The 26,976-nt window shown below is 49.2% G+C and overlaps 1 protein-coding gene across 4 annotated transcripts in view; it reads left to right on the forward strand.

The window, feature by feature from the left end:
• Positions 1 to 26,976, forward strand: part of LCP1 (lymphocyte cytosolic protein 1) — a 69,997-nt gene that overhangs the window by 789 nt on the left and 42,232 nt on the right. For 2 of the 4 annotated variants that reach the window (XM_028527023.2, XM_036011209.1), the window contains exon 2: positions 19,947 to 20,055. The exons of 1 other annotated variant lie outside the window; for it this stretch is intronic. The gene's annotated coding sequence lies outside the window, so the exon portion shown is untranslated. Of the gene's footprint in view, positions 1 to 2,049; positions 2,249 to 19,946; positions 20,056 to 26,976 lie in introns of those variants that run through there. One more of the 4 variants, XM_036011208.1, reaches the window with a different exon arrangement.

The raw sequence follows: 26,976 nt of genomic DNA on the forward strand, positions 1-26,976 counted from the left end.
TGAAAAAGTATTTCATCAGACTCTGGGAAGTGTTACACACATTCTTCTCCTTGAGCATATGAGCCTGTGAGTTCCTTGTACCGTCACAGTGTTCCCATCCCCCCGCCTCCGCAGGTTTGGGATCTGTTCCGCTTTGCCTGTGTTTACTTCATAGCTTGATCAGCTTCTCAGACAGACAAAAATGCTGGCAAAAGGCACGTCTGATAGCTGGGTTTTGCCTCAAGTAATATTTGTGGTGCCTATTTTGAAAGTGTGAAAAATGTTTATATTTTTAAGCATAAAAACGTGTATGTTGCAATAAGTAAGTTGAGTCAGGTGCCTGTGCTCTTCCTTATGAACAGAACTACTGGTCACTAGAAAGAACTACTGGGATTCAGTCTGACTGATGGGTGGTTGGCCTTTAAAACTTAGGTTTAGTATTGCAGAGTCAGAAATCAAGGCTTACTGATTGTCGTTTTTAAATGCTTTGTCACACATGGAGTCAGGCGACAGGCTTTACTTATTACTCCTTTTAGACCAGTGAGATAGTTATTATGAAAATCCATGGCTTGGTGTGTTTTATATGTGTGTGCCAGTTATTCTAACACAATTAACATGCCGCCTCTATGGGAATGACGTACAAAGGAAGATTGGATTTGGAAGGCACAGGTCACATCCCATATGGATTGCTTTATTATTTTAATGCAGTTTATTACTTTTGCAAATATTACTACCTCAATGTCCTTTTCCCCTTAAAAAATCATCTTGTCTCTTTAAATAATACAGTTCTCTCTTTGATTTCAAGGGTGTACTTTACCCAATGCGCATTACAGCCCATTTATTTATCCCATTAGCTCTGCAGTTTGGCAGAACCACGTAATTGGTTTTGTCAAACCGAACCACAACACTTCCAGTCTTTAGCAGCTTGCATTAAGGAGGCCGGGGTAACAGGGCCAAGGACATAGGGTCTGTGTTTTTGTTTGTACTGTGTGGCTCAAATAAGGTAAAAGCCTCATGTAACAGCAGCCCCGGGCACCCTGCAAGTAACACTCTGGTTTTTCCTGAATAATGGGGAGTAACTGGGGCATCTCAGATTCACAGCCGGTGAAAGGACACAGCCCTGTTGGAACGGCGTAGAAATTGTTGCTGGACACCTTCCCTGTTTTCCATGCCGCACTCCTCCTGTTGGTTTGCTTGCTTGCTTGCTTGCTTGCTTGCTTGTTTTAAAACAGGACAGAGATTTACAAAGCAGTTTAGTCAGTGTAGATTTCATCTGAATTGTCCGTTAAGGAAATAGCTGGAGTAGTTTGTGTTTTGATGCTCATATTAGTTTTTAGAAGTTCTTTTTTTTGTATTAAGTAGTTCTTTTTGACTGTACACTGGGTAAACTTTTGAGTCCCCACAATAACCCAGGATACTAAAATGCTTTTGAGAAAGAGCTCTTTTCTTGGACTAACTTTACCTGATTGTTTAATTATGTGTCTTCACTTTTTTCACCAGCAGGAAAGCAAAAATGTGTGCTTTTATTTTGTGTATTTCACTCCACTGCATAAAATCAGTTTTATATTTTCTTAAAAGTTATGAAGTATAATTTGAAGTTGCTTTTCTTTTACCTCTCATACCTCACTGCAAAGACAAAAAGCTTTGTTTCTGTTCTTATTTTTTTTGCCAGTTATTTAGTTATTTCTTTTTGTCTTTCAAGATGATAATTATTTCCTCTCCTTTGTTTGACCTAGAGAATGATCCTGGGATTCCTTTTCAAAAGAAATTGTTACTGTCAAGGAAATGTCATGCAACCTGCGTCATAGATTTAAAAAAAAAAAAAAACTTCCAAACATAATAGAAAGACAAATTTCTATCTGCTTTTAAAAGCATATTCATGAGTTCAGTCTCTCATTCCAGAATGATTTTATTGCAGACCAACTGTGCGTCAGGTACTTTGCTAGGTGCTAAACTTTAAACTATTAAAACAACTTACAAAGATTCATTTGAGGTTTTATCATTTTAGACATTGCAGTGAAATTCTAAATCATTTTCAGAGGCTTTTCTTATTTATAATTATAACTGTTGAGGGTTTTCTTTTTTAACAATGTTAATGTTTTCTCATGCTCCTTTACTAGACTAGTGTTGCCTATTCTCACTACCCCAAATACCCGGAAACAATTTTATATTTCCTTAGCTCCAGCGATCTTACTAAAGTTTGACTCTGCACCCAACTGATACTAGATATCTGAGCATATTATGTGATTGTGTCCACGAAAAAGAAAAGGTAGAAATAATTGTTTCCTTAACGTCGGGTTGGCTGTGAGTGAAGAGCTGTCAGTGCTGGAAGGTGCTGTTCTAAGTGTCGATTTTATACTTAATCTTACTCCACGATGCTCATGTTCACCAAAAACTCTAGTATCTGCATCAGATGTCAATCAAAGGCATCACCGCATAGTGCAGCTTGGGCGTCTTCAGGTCCTTCCCTGCCGCTTGCTAGCTCTGGGCCCTTGGACCACCCGCTCAGCCTCCGTGAGCCCCTGTGGTTTTCTCACCTGTACCGTTGGGTACAACGGGACCTAACTCGGGGTACTGTGAGGACCGAAAGAAGTCATGTGCGTCAAGGGCTTGGTTATTTTTAGGGCACAGTTGTGAGCCACTTGAGGTCCCTCTTGAAGGAAAGAGGGAGGTGCCCCTGATCAGTGAGGAGCTGAAACGACAGACCACCATGATTAAGAGTGGAACCTTGGGCATGACAAACCCAGCTGGCCACCCTGGGCTTGGTGGAAAGTATTTCCTTAGAAACCAGAAGGGCCGGTTTCGCTAATCCTGTGCTGGGAGCAGCCAAGACCAGCTGCGGTGAAGCAGGCAGCTGTGAGTTTTGGACCCGCACCTGAGGACTAGACCCGGCCCTGGGTGTGTCTTCACACATGTATGTCCCTTACACGTGCTTATTTTCAGTGGGAAGAAAGTCATTGTCACAGAGAAATGTTTTCTGCGAGGTGCAGAAGTCCCAGAGCATCGAATGCATTCAGATCTCCTACAGCGGAGGAGGTGTGGCTTTTAAGAGGTCAAAATTTTCCTTATGAGTTATACTGACGTTTTCTGGCTGGAGGATGAAGGAACCCCGGGGGAGGGGGAGGAGGGGGCGGTTCTGGCTGAAATGGAAACGAGGACTTTTCCTCCTGCTTGACCTTCAGACCGTCCCCCACATGATCTCTGACCTTTGGAAACTTCACACCACCCTCCAGAGGCACTTTCTCCCTGGGAAGAGAGAAAAGGCACGTTTCTCCCTGGGAAGAAAGAAGGGGCTGCCTTCTGAGGGGGTCCGCAGGGAAGGGAAGTCACCGAGCCCCAGGCACAGGTGGACCCGGGACCCTGTCTCCGAAACAGCAAGCTGCCCTGTGCAGTGGTTGGTCTGCAGTGTGGCTTTAAAGAGAACGGGTGCATTTCCTGAGTGTGTGGTTATGAAGGGTGTAGAAGAACTGTCCTCACGCAGTCACTCCGGGATCGCTCCAGCCTGCGTTCCCACAGGAGGATCCGAGAGGATAGCTTGGGATTGTCATCATCGGCGTCATCAACTTCCAGTGTGTCTAAAGCTGACCTAGGACTAAATCAGGACGATCGAGCCCCAGTTGGCTGAGCTCTGTGAACCCCAGTTTCCTCACTCTTAAGGCTCTTTCAGTATGTAGGCTGGATGGCTCTATTGCCAATTTTCATTTATGGACTATTGATCGATTAGCAGTAACTACGTGTGTTTATATTTTTTCACATGTACCAATCTGGGGGTATAGGTATTTAGAAATCTATTTGATTGCCTAGTACTAGGCTGGGTAATAAATATTTGTTGCATGGATGGATGAATCTGGACTTGGACCTCCCACAAACTTGGGTAAAACAGGCTTTGAACCAATGGAATCATTCATGCCTTGCAACATCTTTAAGCAGCAATTCACCGTGATATGCTAATTACACAAATTCCTAGCTCTCTTCTGAATTAACATTAGGCCTCCAATATTTACCATGCCAAATACCTCCCCCTGTTTTTAGCCGATGAGGACCATGAAGATAACCATTGCGTAAGTCAGGCTGTTTCAAATCACATTTTGTGTGATTTGTCAACCATTCAGTATCATTCTTCTTATCAAACCAGTCACCCCACAGGCACCAGTAACATTATTTTTGCACAATTTTTAAGTTTTTAAATCATCTCCATTGTAACAGTGTGCCTCCAGCATTCTTGTGTGCCTGTTTGCTCTGCTTGCACGTGCTGAGGTCCGTCATGCTCGAAGCCCACAGTACCTTCCACGTTTCTGCACACACACACACACACACACACACACGGCAGACGTGCCACCACCTGGAAGGTGTCAACTAGCGACACCTCTGGATGAATCAGTTACAGGGCAGCCAACCTGACACTTAAGCTTTTAAAATTCATTGCCAGTACAGCCTTGGCTGTACTGGGTGGGTCAGTTGGTTGGAGCGTTGTTCCGTACTCCATAAAGGTTGCAGGTTCGATCCCCAGTCAGGGCACATACTTATGTTGTGAGTTCAACCCCCAGTCAGGGCGCATATGGGAAGAAAACAATGTTTATCTCACATATTAATGTCTCTCTCTCTCTTCCCCCACCTCCTTCCTCTCTTTCTAAAATCAATAAAACATATCCACGGGTGAGGATTAAAATTTTTTCAACGCATTGCCAATTTCTAAAAAAATCGGGGGAGTTCACATGGAAATCCAGATATCTGGTTTCTCTTAAACAATGGCACCTGCATTCCTTCTGCTGTTCCCTTTGGACAAGACAGATGTCCCCGTGTGCCGGAGTCCCTGCCCCTTACACTGGGCTTGTTGCAGGCAGTTGAGCTACCTGCCTGGTCCTCGTGGGCATTTGAGATGGACTCACACCCCAGGCAGGAATGTGGCCTGGAGATTTAAACAACCGTGTGAGCCCGCTTATGCCACCTACCACGTCAGGGCAGGCAGACATGGTATACTCGTTCTGAAGCCTGGTTTTCTGCCTCTGGACACCTATAATGTGACAATTTGTAAACTCGGTGGCTTCAGCAAATCCAGTACCAAAAGCAGCGTTGGAGAATCCATCCTTCATTCATTCTGGTGCTTGTTTCTTACTTGATTCTTAATTTTAAAAAAAGAATTTTATTTTACTTTTTTATTTAACCATCATCTCTTGCTTTAAATAGGAAAGAGCAATGAGAAGGGAGATCGGGTGGCAAAGCACCCTCCTCCCTCCCGTGTCTCATTCCTCTTCCTGGGGTTCATTGAGGGCAGTTCATTGAGGACAGGGCGCTCTTTGTAGGGCGAACCCCTCATGCTGTAGGCGACTGAGAGCGCCCCCTGGGGGGGTAACAGGCAGCCCTCCAGTTAAACCGTGTGACCCCCCGGGCATGTATTTATCACCTTCCCTAGCTGCCGTATCATTCCTCTAAAAGGAGACCTCCAGTTGCTGACGAACGAGCACGCAGCCTCCCTCTGTCCATAGTACACAGCCAAAGGAGAATGGGAAACGTCACTGAGGCTCAGTCCCGGTTAGTCTGGGTGGGAAGCAAAGAGGTGGGGAGCACGCAGTCCTGGGCCGGCCCGTGAACTCCGCAGGAGTCTTACCACCCACCGCTGTGTCCTCCCCCGCCGGCCGAGTGCCTTGCGGAAAGCAGGGTGAGCGAGGGGAATAGCGAACGGGTGAGTTCGGGCGTGCTGATCGCTGTAGGGTGTTGGGGTCCCTGACACTGGCTGGTGCAAGCCTTCTCACACACTCGTGCCTATGTCCCCATTATAATAAACACCACCCGTCCGGCTCAAGGGACTTCAGTGTTAACCACGGTTCCTTTTCCCCGAATGCGATTCTTCTCAAAGCGGGCAGAACTTGGAGAAGACCCGTGCCTTCTCCTTTATTGCTGCTTGAACTTTCTTGGGTACAGAAAAAAAAAACTGGGGTAAAATATATTTCTGTATTATCTAACATAATCTAAAACTCATCTAAAATTTAATGTATCATGTAAATCTATTGTATTGTAGTTCACGTCAAAAATCTAAGTCGGCCCCTTCTTCATGTCAGGCCAGTCCTTGAACTTCGGCCCCTTAGCTTCCAAGTGCTGCCCCCCAGCGTAGGCGCTGTCCGACAGCTCCATCTGCCTCTGGTCTCCTGCCTGCCGCTGCAGCGGGGTTCCGCAGTCTGCACCGTGCACGGGCCAGCTCTCCCTCACCCTCGCCCCGATGCCTCAAGGTCACGGCGGTGCGTCCTCCTCTTTCCCAAATGCCCTATGTGTCTACGCAGGACATCTCCCTCCCCAGAACCCCTTACGTAATTAACCTCCGTCGCCCCTGACTCATCTTTCTCATGTCTCCTCTCCCGCGCGTCAAGCTCCGGAGAGGGTCTTCTGTTTCTCTGTCCCAGGCCTGGCAGTGACCGCCACCACCCCTGTCCCCGGGCAGGGCTTGCTAACCCTTCTCACTTCCCGCCGCTGCCCAGCCCAGCCCATCCTGTTTCCCTGCCAACAGAGTGATCCAAACCGATCTGTATCGTCACTGGCTCTGCCCTGCGTGCGGCCCCCGGGATGCTCTCCACCTGTGTGTGTTTTGTGTCTTCCTCGGCACTTCCTCACACACAAGAAGCTCGTGCCTGATGAGTGAGCGTCAGGGATTAGGAGGCTGGAATTAGGAAGCCGGCGTAGGGATTCATTCGCCGCAGCTCAGCCGACTGTCCTTTGGCCCGGTACACAGAGACTGGCGGCTGATTCATACATCTATTTAAAAAATGGAGAACTTGGCCAGACGTATTTTCATACTGCAGCTGCAGATACACAGGAAAAACAAAAACTTGTCATCTGGGCCTCCGTTTTCTTAAAATAGAGCGCATGCTACCTGCATCGTGGGCTTGCTGCAAGTGTTAAACATGGTGTCGCTAAGGCACCTGGCCCGGGGCACGAGTAAGTGCCAATAAATTCCAGTTGAATCTTAATAAAGAGGTGGACTGAATGAAAGAATTTGAACTGTCGTACTGAAAAATCTAGGTATGTTATATGTCACAGTTGACAAATTCAGGGTCAATAAAATTTGGCGTTAAGACCATTGTGAAGTGTGAGCATATATTATCTCATTTATTCTCTCTCTTTTTAAAAAGATTTTATTTACTTTTCGAGAGAGGGGAAAGGAGGGAGAAAGAAAAGGAGAGAAACATCGATGTGTGAGAGAGACAGTGATGGGTTGCTTCTCACATGTCCCCAGCTGGGGACCTGGCCCACAACCCAGGCACGGGCCTGACGGGGAATCGAACCAGTGACCTTTCTGTTGGCAGGCCAGTGCTCAGTCCACTGAGCCACACCAGCCAGGGCGTATCTCATTTATTCTCCAAAGTAAACCTGTGATACAAGTAGCACGCTCTCCAATTTACATATCAGTTCAGCCGAGGAAAGTAAAAACACCTTCCTCACACAAGATCCTCTAACCTGCAGGAATCCAGACTTTTCTCTAAGTTCTAATTCCGTGTCCCGTGCTTCTCCCAAGCACCATGCTCCTGAATTATTTTCCTGATTGTTTCTTTTCTCCTTCGTATTTTTACGTTTGTGTTTTTAAAAGGCCTATGACTTTCCATATTTGATTCGCACTCCTTGTCATGTTTTGTTTTCTATTTGCTTATTTTAAAACCTTGGCTTTTGCATCTGTGTCCGGGGCGGCCGGCCAGGAGCATCTAAGACACTGTGTCAGCAGCTGCGGCAGCCGGCTGCTGGCGAAAGTGCAGGGAACGTTGATTCCAGCATGGGAAGTGCAGGTGAGTGGCGCACATTCCCACCAGCCTGCGTCTGCTGTGAGGGCTGTTCGTGTAAATGGGTTATCAAACGTCACTGCATGTCTAGGGGGTTGCTCTAAACTAAAGGTACACAAATTCTCTACTTTTGAAATGGTCAGAGCCTGCATAGCGTAGTGTGCTGAATTCAACTTTTTACGACTAAGAAATATTGCAGGGGTACATTTTTACGGACTTGGCATCTTATGAAAATAGTATTTGCAGCTATGAACAGCCCCCTTCTTTTTATAATCCACCTGGCAATACCAGGGAGGCTCAGCCTTTGTTACATGGTGACGGGTTACACGGCTGCGGGCAGGGGTGGTGACGCTGGCATTGCACAGCAGTGGCCTCCGTCCGTCCCTGTGGGGCGGCAGCAGGGACACCGTCCATCTGTCCCTCTTGTTTCTGGGAGTGTAGTCTTCATCCCTGACTCGTTCTTTTTATGTTTTCTCTCTTCACTAGCACATTTTTATCTCTCTGTTCAAGTTCACGCTGAGTTCAGCCACTCTTGCCCTGAGGTCACGGAGCAGCCTTATCACCCGTGACTTGAGCTCTGCCACCAGTCAAGTGCGTGTCTCCCTTTTGTTTAGTTCTTCGTCTGGAGCCTGGTTCCGTTCTTTCACGGGGGCTGTGTTGCTTCGTCTCCCCATGTCGGCCACCGTGCTGGGCGTGTTTCTCTGCATGAGGCAGGGCTGCCGTGTCTCCTGCTCTGGGCTCAGGGCTCCTCAGGTGGGGTCCAGCGGTGTAGTCTCCCGGTCACCTGAGCCCAGTGCTCCCCGAGTAGGTTGTGTGTGCCGTCCAGTTGTACCTGAGCCTTGATCGCTGTTGGCGCATCAGCGGGAGGAGTGGACCCACAGAGGGGCTGGCCATGAGAACTGGCCGTGGCCACAGTGAAGGGGAGTGAGTGCCTGTGCGGACCTCACGGAGCAGGATGCACTTTAGCGGGGCTCTGGTGCCCGCCGAGTCCCCTCCCGCTGGATGTGGTTTGTGGAGGTGGCCGTGGGCCGCTCCGGTGTGGTCTGAAGCTCGTCATCAGGTATGTTGGATCTGGGGCTTTTTCGGAGGGGCTCTGATGCAGGCCAAGGTCAGCCGCTGTCTGGGCCTGGCCCCGGACCGCCTGGTGTGAGGTGCAAAGTGATCTGCAGGGGTTGCTGCTCGCGCTGGGCTCGGAGGTGTCCTGGAGAGGCTACGCCGTGAGCTGAGGTTGGTTGCCTCTAGGGCTAAACTTGGAAGGATCCACTTGGCCAGCGGTGCAGGGCATGCTGAAGCCGGGTGCTACTCATTTCAGGTTTGTAAGCCTTGGAGAGATTTTAGGAAAGTTCATAGCCTCAGCAGAGATAAGACATTTGTATGGAACAGCTGCCAGAAATGACTTGGGGGGCCAGCCGTTTGGTTGGGGTGCAATCTCATGGAATCCCCAGGGAGGGGCAAAAGGTGTATCCAGGTTAGTGGAGACGCAGACTCGGTGCCAGCCTGCAGGTGCAGGCTCAGCGAGGGGAGGGTTCTGCAAAGGCATAGCCTCTGCCGGCACTTCTGCCGGAGAGAAAGCTGCCCCTCCCTGAGTAAACCCACGTGCGGGCCCTTTAAGAGGACTGCCTGGGGCTTGAGCCTCCCTCTGCTTGGCTCAGCCACAACGCCCACTGGTTTTCATAGTCAGAGTCTGCGGAGGCTTCTCTTCCGGGCATGGGGAGCTTGGCCTGGGGGTGCTGGCGGGGGGCTGGGACCCCTTCATGGTGGGTTTGATGTGCAGTTTTCTAAAAGCTAGTTGCGCCTTTTCATGTGTCTGTGTGTCCTTCTTGGAAAATGACTCTTCAGAGCCTCTGCCTGACTTTTTTTTTTAAGATTTTATGTATCCATCTTTAGAGAGGGAAAGGAGGGAGAAAGAGAGAGAGAGAGAGAGAGAGAGAGAGAGAAACATTAATGTGCGGTTGCTGGGGGCCATGGCCTGCAACCCAGGCATGTGCCCTGGCTGGGAATCGAACCTGCGACACTTTGGTTCCCAGCCCACGCTCAATCCACTGAGCTACGCTAGCCAGGGCGTGCCTCTGCCTGACTTTTAATTTAATTGTTTGCGTTTGTTGTTGTTCAATTGTATGAGTTCTTACAGATTTTGAAGATTAACCCCTTACTGGAGGTATCATTTGCAAAATTCTTCTTCCACTCAGTTGGTTGCCTCTCGGTCGTGGCGATAGTTTCCTTTGCTGGTTGGAAGCTCTCGGTTGGGAGAGTTTGCTTCCGTTTCCCTTCCCCTCGGAGTCAGATCTACAAAGGCACCTCTAAGACCAGTGTCCAGAGCCTTAATGTGTGTGTTTTATTTTTGTGATTTATTTTACCTTAAATTTCAAAATCTAATTGGCCTTCTTCAACAACTCATGAGTCGGTCAACACCCCATCTGGCAAAGAGAAGGGAGCCCCTCTTTTCTGTGTTTTATTAAGGTCTTGCACTCCAGTCTTTAATCCATGTTGAGTTAATTTCTGGGTATGACATAAGTGAAATTAGTGGTCTAATTTCATTCTTTTACATATAGCTGTCCTGTTCTTTTTTAATCTGTTTTAATGTATTTTTTGTGTGTGTTTTTTGTGTGTTTTTGTGTGTGTGTGTGTTTTTAATAAGATTTTATTTATTTATTTTTAGAGAGGGAAGGGAGGGAGAGAGAGAGAAAGAGAGAGAAACATCAATATGTGGTTGCTGGGGGTCATGGCCTGCAACCCAGGCATGTACCCTGACTGGGAATTGAACCTGCGATGCTTTGGTTTGCAGCCCATGCTCAACCCACTGAGCTATGCCAGCCAGGGCTTATTTTAATCTATTTTGAATTTATTCTTGTATATGTTATAAGAAGGCAGTCTAATTTTATTTTTTGTGTGTATCCCTCCATTTTTTAAATATCGTGTATTGAACAGACTGTCTTTGCCTCATTGTTCCTGCCTCCTTTGTCACCTACCGATGACCACATGGGTGTGGGTTTATTTCTGGGCTCTTTACTCTGTTCCATTGGTCTGTGTGTCTGTTTTTATGCCAGTGCCATGCTGTATTGATGATGGCTGTCCGGTTTTTCTAACACCATTTATTAAAGAGACTTTTCATTGTATATTCTTGGTTTCTTTCTTGTAACTTAGTTGCCTATATATGTGTTGGGTTTATTTCAATTCTGTTGGTCTGTGTGTCTGGTTTCCTGCCAATACCATACTGTTTTGATTACTATAATTTTGGAGTGTAGTTTGAGATCAGGGTGGATCACACCTCCAGAATTGTTCTTTTTTTCTCAGGATTGAAGGGAGGATTCTTGATCAGAGCCAGCTTCAAGCATGTGTGACCCGTGCAGTGTCACAGGTTGTGGGCTCAAAAGGTCTCTACACTTGGCCTAGTGCTGTGCTGGCACCATCTAAAAATTCTTAATCCTTTACGAACAAAGGAGTGCTCATTCTGGTTTTGCACTGGGATCCTCAAGGGAGGTAGCTTGATCCTGGGAGAATGATTCAGACTCACAGAACTGGGGGGTGGGGAGAGCCAGCAACGAGAGAGATCTCGAGATTCTGATAGGTGTAACGAGAAGTGTGTAGGTGTGTTAGAGGGTCTAACAGGCCAGCTCAAAAATGCCAAAGGACTTATGTTGTTCGAATGAAGCTTGGAAGGTGAATCAAGGCACACTTTGGATACTGTCCTGGAAGTGGTGAGTGATCTCAGACGACTGGTGAGCAGGAGATCAGTGGGAAGTGTAGCTGGGTGACGACTCACGTGGCGGCTGTGTGCAGGATGGATTTAGGAGCAGTGAGGTAGGGAGCAGAGAATCATGAATCCGATCCAAAGCCCAGGGGTATAGTAATCAGGGTTCAACAATGCAGAAGAGGCCTAGAAAGCAGAGCATGGAGAAAGACTATGAAGGGACAGTAGGGGCCACTGTGACCACGTGTGGGATGGAGAGAAGACCCGGAGGCTGGGAGTTCTCCAGCAGCCCCGGGCCAGCCGTGCGCTCCCGGCTGCGCTCAGGAAGCCCGGGACGGCATGTGGCGGTGTATGCATCACAGGAATGGTGACTTCCGTTTTAGGTATTTAATATGACAGCAGGAGTTCAAAATAAAACAGTTCCTTCTGCTTCTGAAGACAAGAGTGGGAGAAGAGGAAGGACGGCTGTCTGTGAAAGGTTGCAGAAAGGCAAGGGCACTGAAGACTGAGCCCAGGCGTTTCGGTCACGGCTCCAGAAGAGCGACGAGAAGAACGGCCCCATGAAGGAGCCGGTGTGGGAACCGGGGAAATGAGGTGGCGTTTCCTACACTCATCACGCCTCTTCTGCAAACTCGGTTCCGCATTTGGAGGGTACAGCCCGTCTCATTGGATGGCACACCCAGTTTCCAGGCAGAAATGAGGCCAGCATCGCAGACTCCTCCTCCTGCTGTAGTCAGTCCTTGTCTTCCCTGGTCTTCGGTCAGCTCCCCCGTGTCCCTTGCTATGCCAGGGGTCCCCTGCATCCATCTGCCCACGTCTCTCCATCCCACCACCGCTCATCCTCACCTTCTATGGCTCTGAAGGCAGAGGCATCTGGGAGGGTCTGATCCTCACCCTCCCCTCCCCGTTCCCACCCTCGCCATCTCATGGCTCTTCGGAAGTAGGGTTTTTCAGGTAAAATGCAGCCTGATTGTGTCACTTTCTGCCGAAGTCCCTGTCATGAATGGCATTGCCCTCAGAAGATACTGAAGTGCTAATCCCAGTTCCCGTGCGTGTTACCTTATTGAGACAGAGGGTGTTTGCAGATGATCAGAGTGAAATGGGCTCATTGGGGTGGGCCCTCATCCTCTATGGCCGTCTCCTTATGAATGGGGGATACAGCCAAGTGTCCACCAGAAGCCAGCAAAGCACCAGAAGCCAGGGGACAGGAATGGAAGGGACTGTCCCTCTCAGCCCTCAGAAGGAACTGACCCTGCTGACGTCCTGGTTTTGAGTCCAGCCTGTAGCCTGCAGAACCACGAGGCCCCACATTTATGTTTCATAAACTTAGTTTAAAGAACGCTCTGTGCGGCCCTTTGTTACAGCAGCCCCGAGGGAATGAGTACAGGCTCTGAGACAGTCACGTCCTCCTCCCAGCCCTGCCCCGGGGCTTTCAGACTGAAGTCCAGATTCCTAACCACAGCTCCGAGACCCACGCGATCTGGTCTCTGCTGACGTCTCCAGCCTTTTCTCTCTTTTTTTTTCTTTTTCTGTGCTCCCCTCCCGCATCCTTACACCCCCCTTCCCTTGTACTCTGCACAAGGGGTGGTCGGCTTTGCCTGGCTCTCCGTGTGCTTGCTTTCCCTCACCCCTGATCCTTTGCACATGCTGTTCCCTGGTGTTCAGAGTACGTTTCTGCCTTTCCTTTTCATCTGGTCCCTCAAAAGTCGCAGCTTAGTCCCCTTCGTTCATTTATTCAACACACACAGTTGGCATTTACTGTTACATTAGGTTCAGGCCTGTAGCAAAGTGGTTAGACATTTGTATCACTTACAAAGTAATCCCCTGGTAAGTCAAGTATCCGCCGGGCACCACACATGGTGCACCACGACATCACAGTACTGTCGACCATACTCCCTATGCTTTGCTTTACATCTCTGTGAATATCTTGTACCTGCCAATGTGTGCTTCTTAATTCCCTCAGCTTTTTCACCCAGCCCCTCCCCTCTGGCAACCATCAGTGCATTCCCTGAATCCAAGAGTCTTTTCTGTTTTGTGTGTTCATTTACTTTGTTTACTAGATTCTACGTATCAGTGAAATCTTATACATTTGTCTTCACCTGCCTGACTTATTTCACTTAGCATAATAACCTCTAGGTCCATCCATGTTTTTGTAAATGGTAAGGTTTCATTCTTTTTACGGCCAAGTAATATTCCATTTTGTATATACACCACTTCTTCTTTGTCTAGTCATCTATCCATGGTTGCTTCCATATCTTGGCCATTGTAAATAATGTTGCAGTCAACATAGGGGTGCATATATCTTTTTGAATTAGTGTTTTGGATTTCTCTGGATACACACCCAGAAGTGGGATTGTTGGGTCATATGGTAGTTCTAGTTTTAATGTTTTGAGGAACCTCCATTCTGTCATGCTACCTAGATATCAAACTATATGTAAACTATAGCTACAAGGCTATAGTAATCAAAACAGCATGGTACTGATCTAAAGACAGACACAGAAATCAATGGAGAGAGCCCGGCAATAAACTTACACCTGTATGGTCAATTAATCTGTGACAAAGGAGGCAAATATATAATGGGGTAAAGACAGTGTCTTTAACAAATGGTGTTGGGGATATTCAACAAATTGTATTGATATGCCAGGGACAGTGCTCAGAAGTAACACAACAAGGAGAGCCCTCTCTTCCCGGGACTCCCAGGCTAGCGGGGGAGACCTGGAGCCCTTGAGGCGCCAGGAGACGAGTGACGTCAGCAGAATGTCGAAGGCTGTAGAGTCGATGGAGCGTGGAACGTGCCTGAGGACGCACAGCAACGTGGACCCCCGAGCCTGTAACGAGAGAGGCCAACAAGAAGCAGTTCCAATCACACCAGTTTGGATGCTCGGCCATGCTCAGAACCCTGGGCCATGGCATGTCCCGCGGAAGGCAGGGGTGCCAGGTGGGGCTGAGAAACGGGGACCAGCGCAAAGTTTACGTAAAGAGTAGAGGGGTCTTTCTCACCTCACGCTGCCCCCCACCGTGCCGTAAGAAAAGGAGGACTGACTGCCGAGGGGAGGGGGGCATAAGGAGATTAAATGGTAATGGAGAAAATATATAATAAAGATTTTTTTTACAAGGAAGACTCAGGGAGAAAGAGGTTTTGGCTATTAAAATGATAGTAGAAATAGAACGTCCAGTAGAAGTTTTGAAGAAGAAGTAGAAAATCCTGAACAGGAAGGCCAAGAGGCAGAAAACAGGAGGAAAATTGTGGAATCAGTGCCGAAGGCCCAACAAATAAATTGAATCCCGAGGAAAGAGAAAACAGAAAACAGAGAGAAGGGGCAGGGGGCAGGGTGAGAGAGAGAAACTCTGACTCCCAGAACTGAAATGTTTCATTTTCTGGATGAAGAGATCCCCGAATCCCTAGCCCAATGGTGGAAAACAGACTTACCCAAAGACAAACAAAATTGCAGACTGCCAAGCATAAAGAGAAAATTCTAACTGTTTCTAGAAATTTTTCAAAATGACATGCAAAGGGCCATAAAACAGGAGGGCACCAGACCTCTCAGCAGCAACCCTGGAAGCTACAACATACTGGAACAATTCTTTCGGAATTTCGAGAGAAATGATCTCCAGAATGGACGTCCAAGACTGTATAGGTTTCCAGTTTTCAACTGTCTCGAAACCGTTACGTCCTAAGAAGCCTTCCCCAGAAACCTGCTGGAGGGTGCGCTTGCTCCTCACAGGGAAGTGGGCCGAGGAAGTTGCAGCGGTGTGGTCCAGGGGCAGGAGGGCCCGCGTGGAGGGAGCAGAAGGGGGTTCCCAGGGTGATGCTGAGGGGAAGTTTCTAGGTGGCTTTTGGGCAGCGGGGCCTGGCGGGAGGATGAAGGACTGTGGGAGGGACCCCTCCAAAAGGAGAAGAAAAAAGGGAGAAATGAATTCATTTCTTAATTTTTACAAAGTGTACTTCCGTTGGAGTGTTTGATACAGAATTAGTGGTAGGTGCATAGAAACCCAGCCAGGGTGAAAAGCTGCAATAATAAAATGTAAATGTATGTGCTGTGCCCGTTACAACTCAGCAGTGTGTACACACGCAGTCCTTGCAAAAGCTGAACGTAAATTGAACTGGACAGACGCAGTAACCTGCTTTAGAGGATGGTGGGAGGGTTGGTGCGTGCACGTAGGCAGAGTGTGAAGTTAAAAAAAAAAAAAGCAGAAAAGAAACCTGATCCTGAACAACCAACGAAGCATAAGCATAGCATCTGAAAATGTGGAGCAGCCAGAGAAACAGCGAGAACTTGAGGACAGCCCTTTCTGGGGACCGGGACTTGGAGGTAGAGGGGGCGTGTCCCGGTGTGCCTCACCTGAGCCTCAAGGCGGTGGGTGCCTTCTAAAGCCGTGTGCATGTATAACAGGGATACAAAAACTACAGAAAACACACACCCACACAGAAGCATGTACACAAACATGAATGGCAACATTATTTACAACCCAAAGAGGAGAAACACATGCCTGGCGACGCATGAGTGGATGGATGAACTGTGGTCCACACTGCGCCTACGATGGAATATTCTCCCTCTGTGGGAAAAAGCACTGGCACCTGCGACAACATGGATGAGCCTTGAGAACAGTCTGCTTAAGGAAAAGAAGCTAGTCACGGGAGACCACATGTTGTCGGAGATGTTCATAACAGGTGCATCTGCAGGGGAGACCAAACAGGAGACCAAACAGATTAGTAGCTGGCAGTGGGGGAGTAGCTGTGAGTGGGGAGTAGCTGTGAGTGGGGGAGTAGCTGTGGATGGGTAGAAGGTTCCTCCTGGGGAAGGTGAACATACTCTATAATCACGTAGTGTCATCCTTGTCCCCGATTCTGTCGATGTACCAAACCCCACTCAGTTTTGAACAGTGAATTTTATGGTATGAGAATCACACTCTTGTTCTAAAATCAAAGGGAAAAAACCCCTGAATCATAGTGTTGTTGTGAGGAATCGATGCACGAAGGTGTGTGAAGGGCCTGGCCCCGCACCTGGGGTAAATACTGAAACGCAAATGAACGTGCGCATGGCACTTACTCCGTGCCGGGCACTCTTTGGGGTTTCCCACCTGCACCCGTTCACTTCCCCGTCACAGCAACTGCATGGAGTAGACACTGCACTTCACTCCGTTTTCTAGGCGAGGAGACTGAGGCCGGGGACCTTCGGCGCTTCGCCCAAGGTCCCACAACTGGTGCAGCCGTGGAGCTGGGCTGTAGCCCCGCAGTGGGCTCGGCCTCTTTCCTCGTAACCCCCCACGGGCGCCCTCCTGGGCACCCTCCTGGGCACGCCTCCCAGAGCCCAGGTCTGCACTGGCGCAGTGTGCGTCTGTCCCCACGGGCACTGCACCTCCGCCGTGGCTCTGAGGACCGCTTGTCTGTGTCCTTGACCACGGCGGACTGTCCACAAAGGCAGGGGCTGTGCTCCTCTCAGCCACGGTCCCTGCGGGCCCCTGGGGTGCTGGAGGGTAAGCAGTAGCATGAAGCAGAAGTACTTTTCCTCTGTATAAATCCCATGAGCAGATGAAGGGGAAGTTGCGGGAGCATGAGAGATGACAGGTTCTAGAAAAATATGAGATCATGGAGGGAACAAGGCATCTGAAGGAGCAGAAGACAGAAGGTTAAGATTATAAGGGGGAACCGTGGACCTGGGGGAGATGGAAGACCTCCTCCTTCAAGACTGAAGGAGAGGAGGAAATGACAGATCTTGTGAGGGCAGAGGCGGCTCGATAAGGAAGCTCAGGCCAGACGCCTTGATCATCCTGATAACCAAGGGGCAGGAATCGGGGGCCAGGGACGGATGCAGGAGAGGGAGCAGGAGACTGGGGCAAGAACTCCGGGGTCACTTTAATATGTTGATGAACAAATACGATAGACCCAGAAAGAAAGCTCATACACCCCAAATCATACATACATTTTAGGGGTCCACGGACCCAGGGCTGAGAACCCCTGTTCTCGGTAACTCATGGAATCAAACACAAGTGCTTCCGAGAAGGAATTTGGAGGCAAGCCGCTTGAATGCATGGCCTGCGAGTCTGTGTTTCTGGGAGGGCAGTAGCAGATGTGGGGCTGGGGCCGGGGCACTGGGTGTCCGAGCAGCAGCGGGAGGGTGACGTGGGGGAGACGGTGGGCAGGGAGGGAAGCACAGTAGCCGCTGGTGCAGCAGGGGCAGAGGGGGCAGTGGGGGCGTGTGGAGAGTGGGGCCCGGAGCTGGGAGAGGGGCGCTGTGGGGGTGGGTCCTCAGGCGAGCACGGTCTGCAGAGAAGACAGAAATAATACTAAAACCACACATTGGTCCTCAGTCCATCATCACGATGCCCCAGTGATTCTGAACCCTGACGGTAGGGAGCTTCCCTTCCCTGTAGAAGCCCGGTGCTGAGGCCCACACGGTCATCAGCCTCTGGGCAGACCTCTGCCACCAGCGGCAGCGGCTGCAGCGAAGAAGATGAAGCCGGAGGGCGTGGTGCAGGATGTGGGCGAGGTGGCGGCGGTGGCGGCGGTGTGGAGCCAGAGCTGAGCTGGCACTCCGGCAGAAAGACTCCCCCCACCCGGTGGGTGGGGGCAGCACCTCGGGGTGGCGTCTTTCCTCTCCTGCCATCTAGACGTCATCTGAAATCTGTCATCTAAAACCCTCGGTCGCCTTTGACCCAAACCAGCCACGCTCATGCCTGTGTTTCACCACCTTCAGTAGTCAGCCCCGGCCGGACCTGCACTTTGTCCCACTGCCCGTTTCCCCTCCCTCCTCTGCCGGACCCCGCGCTCCTTCAGGGCAGTGACTGCGTCCTGTCTGAGTCACCGGGCCCTGCAGGTAGGCACCCACGTGCAGTCTCACCCAGCGGCGAGGACCAGTGGCTCCTCCCTGTACAGGCCTTGGGTCCACATTTGTTTATTTATTTTTTAAGGAGATCCACAGTCAGTGGACACATTTTTTTTTTTAATCCAAAGACCATCGAGACATTGTCCGTGGAGCCCTGAGTGATGACCGCCTCCACCCATGTGGACGCCACCCGAGACCAAGTCACGTATCCAGTCCCATCACAGCAGTGCGTGGGTGTTTCTCTGGTGTCCCCAAAGAACTTAGGTGCTTTTGGAAACCCCTCTGCAACCTCTTCCTGGGGAGGAGTAAAGCCACAGAGAAAACAGCGTTCGAGCACGGCTTCCCTGGGGAGGCGCAGAGGGCTGACCGTTCTGTGTGCGGTGAACCACTTCTGGAAGGGGCCAGTCTCTGCCGTCTCTTCCTAGTCCTCCACGCGTCCCCGGGGTGGGCGCCTGGGAGGGGCCCTGTGGGCTTCTGCCTGAGGAGCTGCCCACCCCCAGCTAACGGACGACAACACCCAGAACAGCTTGGCTTGGCTTAACGTTTGAGGTCAGAAGCAGGACCGATCTGGAGGAGAAATCGAAGAAGCAGGAGAAGTACGAAAGCAGTCCCCCGCCCAGAGTGCCCGTGGCCGGGCTGCAGGCCCCCAGTGGAGACAGAAGCCAGTGGAAAGGTCACAAGCCTCTCCCCTCCCGATCAGGGCTGCCGCACAGCTGCGCGTCCTGGTCCCTCCCCAGCAGACTGGCTGCAGGGGCCACAGGGTCTCCAGGCCACATGGAGGCCACGCCTCACATCCGGTCCACAAGACTCGGGGCCCTCACATCCTCCGCCACCACGGCTGGGCTCTGAGCTCTTAAACACTCACATTTGAAGATGGACTTCTGACCTCAAGACAAGCATCAGGGGTTTGGGCATGAGACAGAGCTTTTTTATTCAATGGCTCATCTTATGAAATGAGCCTTCGAAACATAAACCCGGTCCATGTGAAGGACTGTAGCTGCCCGGTTCACGCAGCGGCTGCCCAAGCCATGCCCCGCTGCCCTCCATAGGAAACGTGTAAATAATTGACATCGGTAATTGGGTTAAAGAGATCCTCCGCCGATGGTGGTTCTATAAATAAAAGAATGAGTAAATAATATAGCGACCTTGAGTTTCTGGCCCTCCTCCTTCAAAAGGTCACTCTGTTCTGTTCGCACCAGTAAGGTCATTGTTTGGAGACTCTTACAAGAGGTTTGGTCTAGGCTGGGGTGGGCTGGCGTGAGGACACCCCTTTTAGTTTGTTTCAGGCGCGCTGCCCCCTTTTCCCTGGGCTTCTTCGCTGGAAGTGAATAATTTGTGGATCTCCGTTGTAAGCAGCCAGAAGCCCGGGTGTGCATTCACAGCTGGAGTCAGGGAGAAGGCCAGGTAGCTGCTTGGCTGGCCTCCGCGTGTTATCTGAGATCAGGCAGGTTGAAGTAGCGCTGGGACTCACCCCGGCTAGAGGAGGAGGAGGAGAAAAAACAAAAGGGGGAAGGAAGAGAAATATGCTTATGAAGAGGAAGTGGTAAGAGCCTTCTACATTTCAGTGCGACCTGTTCGGTCAGGTGATTTCTGTTGGGGAGGAGACAAGAAAAAAACTTTAAGTAAAATGTCCTTATAAAGACAAAATCTATTTCTTTCTTGGCTGATGATTTGTCACTTTAGTCACTTCCTGCCTTGTGACCACACACTTGGGTTGACAAAGTTCTGCAAATCAGAAGGAAAGGAGTTTCTGGTGACAGGCCAGCGCCCCTGACGACGGTTTTCCTGCGAGGTAAATTTTCTGGGTCTTTCTGTCATTTCCAAGTCATTCAGGTGCTGTGTTTGCTGGGTGGCTCTGTGCCTGTGGGCTGTAGGTTTTCGTCTTGAGAGGGCTAGAGTGCTGGGCACCTGTCACCTGTGCCCTTGGGGGGCCCTGCCACCGTTAAATGGCTCGGCAGTGCTGCCGTGGCCACCTCCTGTGGCTGTGGCTCCAGGGGGGACCCCTCCACTCTCGGGGTGGCTTCTCCAGTTGGCCACTGGGATCACCCCCCAACACTGTGATTTGTTTTCTTTTTAAACTAAACCGTGTTGTGATTTATGTGTATGGCTTCATTTCAGGGAGGCTGTTGACTGTGATTTTATCTACTTTAAACGGTTTTCAGGAAAGTACATATTGATCATTTAGGTTGTGCCTAATGGGGGTGGTTTAATTTTAGCTCTGGTGGTTCTATATTTCTAAAAAAAAAATCTCAACAATCCTTTAGTGGCTACGTTAACATCTCGAGTCACACGCTCGTGTATTACTGGTCATTTGAGTGATTCTGGTGCCAGCAGTTTTTAATGGGTGTGCTCAACAACCACATGGAATTAGAGGGCACCTCTTCTCATTTACGCTCTCAAAATAAAAGCCATTGGCGTCCCTTAATTGTCCTTTTTCGTAGATTTTTCTGAGCTATTTGTTATGCTTATGACCACACAAATGACTGTGAAATTTTGGATGGGAGTTTTCTGTCTACCATAGAAATTCTTATGAAGTCGAGAGGGGGTATTTATTCCGGGAACTCGGTTGAAACACAGACTTTTCAGATCTTGTAGCATCAGCCTGTATTTAATCATGATCACGACACGTGAGAAGCATCAAGGCCACTCAGACTGGAAGTGGATTCCTACGTCAGCCCACTTCGCAAAACCCAGTTTTTTTTTTAAATCAAGTGTAGCAACTTATTTTCTAAAATCATTCCCTCAGGACAACTTTTTAAAAAAATCATTAAACAGAGGTGTTTTATCAGCACACGTTTAGACTTTAACTTTATATAAGTTTCTCCTAACTGGTTTCTGGTCAGTCAAATCGCGGAAGGAATGCCTGCACGGGCCACTTTGAATGAGGGTAACCACGTGCATGTATAAATGTGAATTTCTGGACGTTGCAAAAGGTGGTCATCAATATCGCCCCCCACATCTCACTTGAAAAACAGTGCAGAATTGGGAGAGGCAACTTGAGCCCTCTGAAGGAACGCATTTCAAGATACGCTGGGTGTGGTTGTGGGCAGAAATGTTTCTGAGAATCGAGTAAATGAGGGTACAGGGGTGTGTCGGCATTCTCCTTGCCCTGAGAGGGAGTCAAGGGCAGCATGAAAAAGTTAACTCAGAAAAGTAAACAGTCTCTCGATTGAAATCCAACTTGGCTTGTTAACGCAGCCACCTGGTGTGTTTGAATGATCTATTCCCCTCCATTCCCGCTCCCCGCCACAGCGTCAGAGAACCTTCTGGTCTTGCCCTGCAGACAAGCATGGCGGCGGGGCGTGGGGTGGGGCCTGTGGGGACATATCGTGAGCCACCTCCGGGGTGCTTTTTTTTTTTTTTTTTTTGCTTTGTCACCTTTCACATTGTGTCTCATTCGTAAATGGTGCCTTGAAACAGGTGGTAACTTGGGAAACAATTTTCGTGTTTTAACATCACTTATAATTCTCTTAATAAACCTTTTGGGGCAGGGGAGGCCAACACGCAGAAGCCCTTCAAGGGGGTCTATTTGAGCCAGAGCGAGTGGGGCGAGGAATAACAACACTGAACGTCTGTAACTACCACGCGCAGCCACCCTCCATGCACGACCCCACTGGGTCCTCTTTACCGACGTGGGGCGGGGGGGGGGGGCTTCGAGCTCTGCGGGAACCGGCCCCTGGGTGCAGGGCAGTTGGAGGGGCGGGGCCGCAGGTGGCCGGGCTCCACGCTGCCTCTGCAAGCCTGTGCATCTGGCCCAGGTCCTCTCTCCGCACCGGCGCACTTTCTCCCCACATGGAGGGAGTTGAAGGCTTTCGTTTCTGACGCTGCCTGCCTGGCGAGTCTGGGCACTCAGCGCTGTAAGAGGCAGGGAGACACACCAGAGGCGAAGGGAGAGAGAGACATATAGACAGAAGGAGAGAGAATGAGACGGGAGAAAGGGACAGAGAAAAGAAGAAGAAAACTATGGCGATAAACCCAGAAATACTTTTGTCTTTATAATTAACAGACACCACTGCAGGCTTCATCTAATAGTAGGATGAAGTATTTTCCTTTAATCAATGCAGCATTTGGCTGAAGAAGTGTGTGCCCCCACAGACTTGCTCAACCACTTCCCCCATCTTCGTTCTTGTCACTTCCTTCTGCCGCGCCGCCTCCCAGGCCCCTCGCTTACCGGGTTCTGGGTACGCGAGACCGCACGCCACCAGGAAGTCCTATGTGCTTTCGCCTGTTTTTTTTTTTTTTTTTTTTTTTTTTTTTTTTGCTGCAACAGTTTCTCCAATTGCTTTCTTCTTTATCTGTAAGCCCCCTGGCTATTTGTCAAGGTTCATGCCTAAGAAGCATGCCCTTAGGGAGGTTTTTTTTTTCCTGCTGGACTCCACTCCCGCGTTTCTTGCACAAAGTGTCTTTGGTGTGTGCGTGCTGAAGGCTTCCATGTTCGAGTGAGGGCAGCGGGTCTAATCCCACGTTACTCTCCAGCCCTGAACTGCTGACAGCCTAAGCTCCTTCTGTCTCTCCCGACACACAGTAGGTGCTAATGGTATTTATTGAATTGCAAAGTTGTCGCAGGTATTTTTTCCTTCAGTTCCTTAGATATTCGTGGGCACTTTTTCTTGGATTTAATTTATTACCTGAATATGTACCGAGCTCTCCCAGGGACTGCTACGGAAGGAGATGCAATAGTAAAATAATACTTTGCATCCCACCATCCTTCCTCCTGGCCGAAGCACTCTTTATTTTAGCCTCCAAGTACTCGGTGGACACTTGAAGAATTTAAGAAACTGCCCGGGGACCACTGCAGACAGGCAAAATTACAATCTCATCACTTTAGCCAAAGTACTTTCAGGGAGCTAACACTTTGCTACCCTTATCAAAACTAAGTCCTTGATAACGGGCTTCTTTGCTGACAAAGAACCAAGCACCATTTTTGCACTAACTTTTACTCACCTGGGCTTATTCTCAGAACATACTCAAAGCAACTTCTCCGTGTCACCTGAAGAGTACAGGCCCCTCTGTACATACAGGAGAGAGAGCAAGCAAGTTTTGAAGTGAGCTTAGGGAAAATGATAAGAAATTTTCTTGTAAGATTATAGTCGTGAAGTTAAAAGTGTATAAAAGTGAGACTCTAAAGGCGTTGGACTTCATGCGCGATAGCAGGTTTTGTAGCAGAGTAACATTATGTAGATTAATCTAGTTGTCTCCCTAGGTTTTGGGGGCGTTGTTTGGTTGGTAGTTGCCCTACCCACGGATGTCATCCAATGAAATGATGCTATTCCATCTGTGTATGGAACCCTGCAGAAACAAAACTTAGAATCAATCAGAGTGCACCACAGTGTAGTGTAAATGAAACGCATCCGTGCCAGCAGATTTCAAGAGCTTCGAGTTTCCCCATGCTGCCGGATGGCAGTGCCCCTCTTAAATCGAAAGGCTTGCTGTTTCACGTGGTTTTCGTTTCGAAGCACTTAGGATGTGGCCACCTGATTGGATGTTCATCTCCTAGGGGTGCCTCCCCACAGCTGCCCCGACCCTGGGCACCCAGGCGGCCCCTCCCACTTGATTCCCTCCGTGCCCTCTTTGCTCAGCTTCCTTGCACTATTATTGCCTGTGCCGTGGTGTGAGTTTATCGGCTGCAGTCACTACCCAGTGTTCCAGGCAGGCTCCTAGTTGGTCCATCTTGCAAGACGCCGCAGGCAGCAGGGGGCGGAGAGGAGGCTTCCAGTGTGTCAGCTTAGTAATAGCATCTAAGATCGGGCTGGCCAAAAAGTTTGTGTGGTTTTTTCCATAAATTAAAAGGCACATTTTTCATTTTTACCGATGACTTTATTGATTTGGCTATTTGGAGTAAGTCGGCTGTCTCCCGCTGCTGGCTTCTAGTGGGTAGAGGCAGGGGCTGCTGCTAAACATCTTCCAGTGCACGAGGCAGCCCCACAGCAAAGCATTATTTGGCCAAAATGTCCATAGTGCCAAGAAACTTCACAAACCACTTTTTGACATGTTCACTCAGTCACAGCATCTTCTCCACACCCTGCACAAATCTTTTTTTGTGTTGCATTTAGTTGCATTTTTACCATTCTTGACATAATAAAGCATAACATGCCTTATTTGCCTATTACGTTGCATATTTTCTTGCAATATTAACATGGCTACACAAAAATCCACCAATTTTGATCATTTTTTAAAATGCATGCTGATAGGACAGCTGTCGCAATGCAGTCTAACAATATTGTTTCAATGAAGTTCAAGGCAACTAAGCACTGCTGGAGCCATCGTACGGAAAAAACTACGCGAACTCTTTGCCCAACCCAGCACTCACGTACAACTCGCTTTGAACTGAGGGTATTGTGAGCCTTGAAACCGCATTAGTGCGTTTCGCCGTCTCAACCACCCTGCAAGGGAGTTCCTGGTGTTACTGTCAGACCTGAAGGCTGGGCGGCGCATCCCCATGTTTCATCGCTCTGGTTTGGCACCATTGAATCAGCCTCGTGTTAACTGCCGAGCCCCAGGGGAAGCCAGCCTCCCGGAGGGAGCAGGCAGCGGACCAGGGGGCTCATTTACACCTACGCCCTGGAGGTGACCTTCAATAACCATACTGCCTCCCAAGGAAATGCCTCTGTAGTATCATTGCTTTTATTAAACAGTCTATTCCTCATCGTCATCATCATCAGTATTTGTTAATAGCCCCTCTGCTCACTTGACTGAGTATTTGGTTTTTACCAATGGAGTCCAGCTCCAGACCAATGTATGGGCCTCTGCGTGGGTCACAGCACACGACCTCTAACCCCAAGAGCTTTACAAAGTTATCATCGGTCTTAGAAGGTGAGAATATGTTGAGTCCAGGGGCGTTCACAGTTTCTAATCGTTGTGACTGGTAGACAGGAATAAGTTAAACCGTTTAGCGGTGGACCCACGCACACATATCTAAACTAAATAGTCCTGGCCACATATAAGTACTCTAAAGTCTGCGTAAGACGGAAGATGGTTTTCGCTGGGAGTTGAAGTAGAGACGTAAACAGCGGCCCACAAAACTGAGTTCAAATAAGTTTTGCTCAACTTCAGGTCCGTGCCTGCCTCTGCCCCTCTTGCAGGCTATAGGGGGGCTTATTTCTCAAACACGGTTGGTGGTTTTCTCGGGCAGAAAGAAAAGCTAAGATGTGAAATTGAGGAACTGGCAAAGCCACAGTTCTGTGGTTGCATCATCGACTTGTTGTAGTCCAGCCCCCGTTACATGAGGGGATGCTCTCTCTTCCCCTCTCCCTCCTTCTCCCCCTCCCTCTCCCTCTCCTTCCCCCTCCCTCCCTCTCCCTCTTTTTCTCCCTCTTTCCCTCCCTTTCCCCACCACCTCTCTTCTCTCTCTCTCTCTCTCTCTCTCTCTCACACACCCACACACACACCCCTTGACTGGATGAGCTAAAATGTAAAAGAGATGATGTTCTCCAAAGGCAGAAAGTACCAGACACCAAATTCCGCGGGCAAATTAATTACGCATGTGAATTGCCATCTCTCACATAATTTGTTTTTTTCCCCCTCTGGTTGCATTTCCAAGAGGGAAGTGAACTCATGCCATGATTACTTTGCATTTAAGTGATACCCTGCGTTTTGATCCCCTGGTCTTGTAGTCATCACTAAAATTTATCCAAACTGTGTATCCAAATGTGTGAAGCACAGGTGCACAAATGTATTTGTATAAAATTTGCTTCTTCACTGTCACCGTGTCTGAGGCAAAATTTAGAATTCGAGCCGCGTCTTCGTTAGCCTCGGAGGGAGCATTTTAAAATGTGGGTCCTTGGTACCTCCCCGGCATCCCCGGCCCCCAGCACTTTCCCGGGAAGGCCAGGGTAAGAAGGGAGGCACAGGTGTTCCTTATGGAGAACACTAGATAATAGTGCCGAGTAAACAGAAGGAAAAAAAGAGAGACAAGTGTGTGGTTTTGTATTAATGATCTGCCTCTGGTCTTTTTAAAAAGAGGAAATGAACTTCCCTGTCATTTCCAACGCTTTATAAAAGACACATTTAACTTTTTTTTTCCCCCTTGGAAAGATGAAATATTATGGGCAACCTAGGGGAGTTTTTCAGTTTTTTCCCTTCCCTTGGTGTCTTTCAAGTTGAGATTTTTCATCGAAACATCCCCGATTCTCTGTTTCTCTCCTGTGATCACAGAGAAAGGCAATGACGGCACAGTCTCCAGGGCGGTCATGTATAATGTACATGGCGTGTGATGCGTGTAATAGACATACTGTCAGTTTTCCGGGGGCCGTGAGTCAGAGCGTGTCCTGCAGTGTCTGTGCACCAAACCGCTGCGGCATAAAGAAGGGAGCAAATCGGGAGGCGTGCTGGGATTCACTGTCTAGCCTTGGACTGACTGTGGCGTCTGAGCAAATGTCTTCCACCTTCCGGAGCTCAGTGTCCTCTGTGCAATAGGGGAAGGCCTGCCCATTTCCCAGGTCTGTTCTCGGTTTCACTCTGCCCCTCCCTGCATTGCCCCATCTCATCAGCCTGTGTGTGTCTCTCTCTCCGCCGCCTCCTGACTTACTGCGTCCTTCCTCTGTGCCAGGCATCACGCTTAGCACTTGATACATGTTTGCTCTTCTATTTCCACGCAGAAGCTGCACAAGGTTGGGGTTCTCACCACCGTATGACAGAGGACCAAACTGAGGTTCCGGGAGGGTTAAGTCCAAGGTCACAGAACCTAAGTGCCAGAACCGAGATTCACACCTTG

This window comes from Phyllostomus discolor, chromosome 11, assembly GCF_004126475.2.
Source record: "Phyllostomus discolor isolate MPI-MPIP mPhyDis1 chromosome 11, mPhyDis1.pri.v3, whole genome shotgun sequence".
Classification (NCBI taxonomy): domain Eukaryota; kingdom Metazoa; phylum Chordata; class Mammalia; order Chiroptera; family Phyllostomidae; genus Phyllostomus; species Phyllostomus discolor.